Consider the following 6,876-nt stretch of genomic DNA (forward strand, 5'->3'; position numbering starts at 1 on the left):
ACAAACTACTTTGCCGCAAACCACAAAACGCGCAAAACCATCATTTAAATAGGCCGTCTCCAACAGTTTTGCACCTGCCACCAGTTACGCAATCGCTCTTGTTAAATCACCCGCAAACCATGGTCCAGCCCCTCGCGCAAAATTCCAGTTTGCGAGCGCAAATTACTGCACGCAAAATTGGATCTTGATAAATCCGGCCCAGAGTAGTTGTAGGAGGAGGTTTTTCGACTCACAAATCAAAAAGCACTCGTGGAGAATTTTCTTGTTTCAAAAACAGGTGTTTTCTTTACTTATAAAAAAACCCAGAAATATTCTCAGAGTTGACTTACAAAAAATACAAGTATAAACATTAAGTGATGTGTGTGAAAAAACTGTTGCACTCCTCACTCCTTCAAACAAACAATCAGATCCACCTCAGCAGCTGCTTCTACTTGTTAATCTCAGCAGGAGGCGGACTGACAAGGAGAAGGGTCAAAGCAAAACCAATGTATAAACAAATAAACAATAGCTCTACCATTCACACAACCTTAGATCTTTAATATTAATAATTTAGCAAAAAATAAACTAATTAATCTAATTATTAATAGGCTCCAACAATGTCATTATTTTTTCTCCTTTTAGACTTCTTCTGGCCAGCCATGCTGTGGTGTATTTTGATGCGTGTGACGGAGCATTATCCTACAGGAATATCATGTATATCAATCATGAATATCAAGAATATAATTTCTTGAATGATGGCAACTTCTTCTTGTACCAGTGTTTGAAGAAGGTGTCTTCCAGAAACTGGCAGTAGGTCTGGGAGTTGATCTTCACTCCATCATAAACCCTAAAAGTATGGATGAAAAGGATGATGTAGTCGAAATACTAATTTGCCTAATAATTCTGCACACAGTATATGAATATACTGGTACGATAACTTATTATACGTTTGATTGGTTTTAGGTATATGTCTATTTTAAATGTATAACCACCCCTGGAGAAGCATCCATCCAATTAACTGCTCTAGCTGCTAGTATGACAATAGCTGCATTACCTGTAGTCAGACAGACTAGCCTCACCTCCTCTAAGCTCCAAGCTGCAATAAAGTATTTCAGACCAGTAGTGATGTTTTCTCCTGTGTGGCCTCGTGGCAAGAAGGACCCTTGGAGATATTTTGAGTTGAGTTAAATTTGTGATCTATGATGTAGATTGTTTGGCTGATGTGAGGCTCAATTGTGCGGCTAGACCACAAAATCTGTGGTGATGATGAAAAAGTCCACTTACAAAAGTTCATTCAACAGTTCTTGCATATAGCAGGCACTACAGTTCGTGCAAAATGACGCCTTTATGACAAAGTGTAGCATTTGTCCAATGTATTCACACATACCTTTGGCCTGATAATGGGCAATAGACTGATATCTTTCAGTCTCTCCAATGTAGTAGAGTAGGGAGTCGTTGTGTAAAGTGATTCTGCCACAGAACACTGAGCTGGTGAAGGACTTTTTATTTGTTCTCTTGTTAGTTTGTCATAAACTATATGGTGATAGCTATTTAAATGATTAAAAACATTCGTCATGTTGCCGGGTCGGGGCTGCCACAACAAAACATGTTTTGGAAGTTACATGCTTCTGCTTATCGTCTCTTTCGTAAAATCCAAAGTCCCATATGAGAGCGTTAGACTTCCTGTCAGTGTTTGTTCACCAAGCTTTTTTTATGATCCTTCTGCCATTTCTCCCAAGCTAACTGCTAACAGCACTCCTCTTTTAGCTCCATAGGCTAGCTTACTTTGAAAGGGCAGGATAATTGCACTTGTAATCATGTTACATCAGACAGCGCAGTCAATAATATTAAATTAAAAAAAAAACTTTTTTTAGATTCAGTATTATTTAGAATCATTAGGCATTGAGATATGGCGCTGCGCCGCACAGCAAAAGGGCTCCACAGCTCTATGAGCAAGTCTGGCAGTGCAGCGGTTGCCCATTTTCCCTTATTGATTTAGGTAGAAATATATTTTTTTATTATATTAGGAACTGAATAGTCAATATTACATGGGGCACCCGAAAAGCATTATATATTGTCAATGCGAGTTTTTTCCCACACCCCTACGTATAATACAGTAAGAAAAATATATCTGCTGTGCTTGTAGCACCAAATAAAATTAATTACATTTTGTTATTTTAAAACATGGAGTTTCACAGACTTGACAAAAATGATTTTCAGAGGAAGGTACAGGTGTCTGCTGTGGGCTTTTTTTATCTGAGGTTTTTATAATATTTATACAGATATTAATTTTTTCATATTGACTGAAATAAAAAAAATATATTGTTTTTTAAGATTTGACCATATTGTTCAACAACAGAGAGATGATGATAAATCATCCAGCTCTTTGCTTTTCCTCACAGTGACCCACTCTCTGAAGTATTTCTACACAGCCTCTTCTGGGATCCCAAACTTCCCTTCCTACGTGTCTGTTGGGTTGGTGGATGGAGTTCAGATCAGTTACTGTGACAGCAGAACCCAGAAAAACATTCCTAAACAGGAATGGATGAATGAAGTGAGTTCAGAACATCCACGTTACTGGGAGGAGGAAACTAAGACATGCTGGGAAAAACAACAAATGTTCAATGTCAACATAGACATTGCAAAACAACGATTCAACCAGACTGGAGGTTTGTTCATTATTGATGTTTTACATATCATATATTCTTTAATAATTGCTTTTTTTTTCATTTAATTTAGGTTTTTGCACATATTCGTGTCAACAATTATTGTGCAAATAGTTTTAAGTGGTTGTCAACAGTTTTCATCATTAACACAAGTGTATCAAATCTACACATGGGGGGTTGGAGGTCAAGCTGATGTCCACTTTTTTTAATGATGACCCTTCAGCTCATATTAATGCATATTTTACTGTACTTGAACATTAAAATTAATTTTTCATCATTTTTTTAAAGATATATTTGTTTTAAAAATGTTTGAACATGTTTTAATGTAGCAAGTTTTTCAGTAAGTTTTGAAAAATTAGTTTACATTAAAAAGTCCAATATATTCACAGATTATTGGTCCCATGCTATGAATAGCATTGGATATAATCAACAGTTTTTGTTGTTTTGTTCACTTCTATGCCTTATTTTTGTGCCTTTGCAGTTACATTCCGTTTAAGTTATTTTTTTCGTTTTGTTTTTTTAACAGTGACAGTGTACAAAATATACTAAACTTAAAAAGATGAGATGCCTCATACCAGAGTTTGGTATTGCTAATTTTTGTCATCCCCTGGAAGGTTCACACGTTTAAAAACACATTACAGAACAAACCACATGGCCTAAAAGTCAAACATTTAAAGATGGTATCAGGAGAAACCCTGATGTCTTTTGATGTTACCTCTCTTTTCACGTGCATACCTGAGGCAGTAGAAACAGTCAGGAAATGTCTTTAACAAGAAAGTGACCTAAACAACAGGACCAGTTTCACTCCGGACCAGATTTGCACCCCACTAAACCTTTGAAATGGAATGACTATGACCTGGATGACTGAGAACCTTAACCAGCATAAATGGACGGTTGTGATTCATAATTGAACTATTGTGATTCCTTAAGACGCTCGTCTAATTTTTGGCAGCAATTTAACACCATAATTTGTGCAATACAAACATTGAATTGCGTGAGATTGTCTCAAGCCTCATCTGCATCGGGAACACACTGTGTAGCGAACGCGCCCTCTGCTGGTCAAGATTAGACAGTGACTAGTGTTCAATAACTAATTTAGAAATAACAAAACAACCTGTCCTTTTTGGAAAACAATTTCACCACACTGAACATAAACAGTATTGAATTTACATCATGTTAAACATGTATCCTTTCTCAGCTGATTGCTGTATGCCACAATACCTTAAGACCAATTACTTTACTCAATATGGACAATAAGAATCTTACACCTGCCTTTGTCAGTTGTCTTATGAGTGGAAAACATATGGAAAAGCACCAGTGAAACATAATTTTACAGTCATTACTACATTTTGGTTTTGGGGAAAGATAAATATTTTCTTAATATTGCATAAAGATAGACCAAGGTTTTACTTCATTCATGAACTACAACGAGATTTGACATAAAAAGATGTATTTAACAGTGTTACCGGAATCTAGCCCCCCCCCCCATCTCTTCCCTTCTTCTCAAGCTTTGAATCTGAAATCAACCTGGGTTTCTATGTTATTGGACCTACCAAGTGTTACCCTATGTTAGAGCCCTTACAAAGTTCCTGGTTTATCAGACAGCATATGCTGACCCAAGCTATTTATATAATTTCCAGAGACATCCTTTTCCAATAAGTCAGGCAAGTACTGTAGTCTAGCAACCAGGGACTATCTACCTACATTTCACTCCTTTCAACAGTTGTTACATTTAGGTCATTGATTATTTAGTAACTAAAAAGATGTTTTAAAACCTCTGGCTATAAGAAAGCTATCAAAACCTGTTTTATGAACCACGTCCATATTCATAATTTTGCACCGTTGGAAAAACTTACTCTGAGTGAAAATGACTCAGAAATCCACTGTCCACTCTTAAAAAGCATGTTAAATTGTATCCCTTCGTTATTGGTAGTCTGTGGCAGGGAATTAAAACAGCAGCACTTATGAATACACTTAATGAAAACAGGGTCGTTCTAAACAACTATGTACCATTAAGAGACAAACTTTCTTGTTTTTTGTACTCTAGGCTTATTTGTTAATTTTTTTTTCTTCACTAAGTAGCTTTTTTTACCACCTACCTTTTTATTCTTACTTGAGTAATTTCTTCAAAGGTTACTTTTTACTTGTACCTGATTAGAAATATGAAGAAGTAGTGCAACTCTTACTTTAGTAGTATACCTAGAAATATTTAAATATTTTAAGGGGCCGTTCTGACATATATTTCTTCATAGTCAAAATAATACAAGTTATGACTGGTGCCAATGGGAATAAGGAAAAATGAAATACATTTCCGAACACCAGAATGTTTATTTTAGATATGAAGAATGTAATTTTGCCTTCGATGGAGTAGCGACCTGTCCGGGTTGCACCCTGCCACTCGCCTGTAGACAGCTGGAGATAGACATCAGCACCCCTTTCTATCCCAGCATGGATGAAGCGTGACAGAAAAAGGATGGATGGATGAATGTCATTTTGTTTGAAATTTTAGTTTACCATTTACCATTCTCTAAATCCAGGTTTAGAAAACGTACAGCTTTCAGTAAACCCGCTTATTGAAATGGACCACAGCTCTCTCACATCTCAGGGAATAGAGAGTTTCTTCTGCAGGTTCTCTCCTGTTGTTTCATCTGAAGGTGGAGTGATGAATGTGAGGAAAGATTAAATGATATTTATCTACTCCTCAACTCACCACTCCCCTCTCTTTCTTCTTCAGCCAATCTAGCTTTGGGAAATTTAATCAGGGTGTGTTAACTTTGTAATTAGCCAATCAGAACCTCAGCTTCACAAAAATGGAGAGGATATCAACAAGAATTTTTCAAGCACACAGTTTAAATATACCAAACAGTACAATAAAAAAAATCCATCAAATTAATTACAGTTTTATATGGAATAATAAACAGCATTTGATCAGAAAGACTGACATTCAAAAACCAATAACACAGGGAGGGATGAAGGTTATTGATTTTGAGGTGATGAATTCTTTAATTTAATTAAAATGGTTGGTTTCCTTATTCAGCTTTTTCAGAGTTAGTTGAATTAAATTTTTGTTGAAATGTGACTTTGATCCCTCAAAGTTACACATTAAATTGTCAGATTAGCACACAAAGATATCAATATACTGGAAAATGCTATACAAACACAATCTCAATCGACATAATATGATTGTTTGGAATAAATAATATATTCTACAAGAGAAAATCATTTTACTATAAGGACTGGGAGGAAAGGGGAGTTTAGGCCACTGTGCACTTAATGGATACAGAGGGTGACATTTTAGATTATCTAGATTTATTTTTATTTTTTTTTACTTAAATTGTCCACAGAAACAGTTCCTGTCTGTAGTCAAGGCAATTCATATGGCTATGGTAAATCTGGTTAAAGGAATGCTTGGCTATTTTTGGTTGACACTTTATTCCGTAAAAGTACAAAATAAATCCACTGGACTTGGTTTCCAAGATTTGAAATGTTGGAAACCAAGTCCAGGGATTTTTTTTTTTTTTTTTACTTTTACGTAATGACTATGATCTGGATGACTGAGAATCTTCATCAGCATGTTGACAGTTTATGTTTACTTGTGCCTATTTTGTAATTTTGAAATTGTTTAATAAAGTACAAAAAAAAAGCAATCAAAGAAGCATAGTCTAGTTGAATGCACAGGAAGGGGGGGGGGGGGGCAGGAAGAGAGGTAGAGGAGCAGAGGAGCATTTTCAGGGTTGACCCTCTGTTATCGATCATATTACACTAAAAAAGAACCTTTACATGCAGAAAGGCTCACTAGAGACGATTTTCCTTAAGGTGCACAACCGCAATAACAGTGCATACCTCCCTTTCCCCTCCAAATGACCAGATCAACAGCAAGAAATATGAAGATTGTATTCCGATTAAAAAGAATACCTTAAAGTGTTAGATTCTGTTCGAAGGAGTGATGCTCTCTATAACAACATCTCAAGACCAGTTTCAGATTGGAGTTTAGCTAAGGGTTCATAGGAAAAAAGAAAAATAGAGAACAAAAAGAAAAAAAATAATAAAAAAAATCTATTTTTTTACCTGTAGAGGGCACTGTAATCTCAGTATTAGAGAATTCACAAACGTATCAGACTCACAATTAATTGGATTATTGTTTTTTTTTTTTCAAATACTACATATTTCTATATGGTCTATCTTAACAAAATGATACTATCTCTCTCTGTCTGTATATAGGCTATATATA

Source organism: Cyprinodon variegatus, unplaced genomic scaffold (assembly GCF_000732505.1).
Source record: "Cyprinodon variegatus isolate N-32 unplaced genomic scaffold, C_variegatus-1.0 Scaffold2320, whole genome shotgun sequence".
NCBI lineage: Eukaryota > Metazoa > Chordata > Actinopteri > Cyprinodontiformes > Cyprinodontidae > Cyprinodon > Cyprinodon variegatus.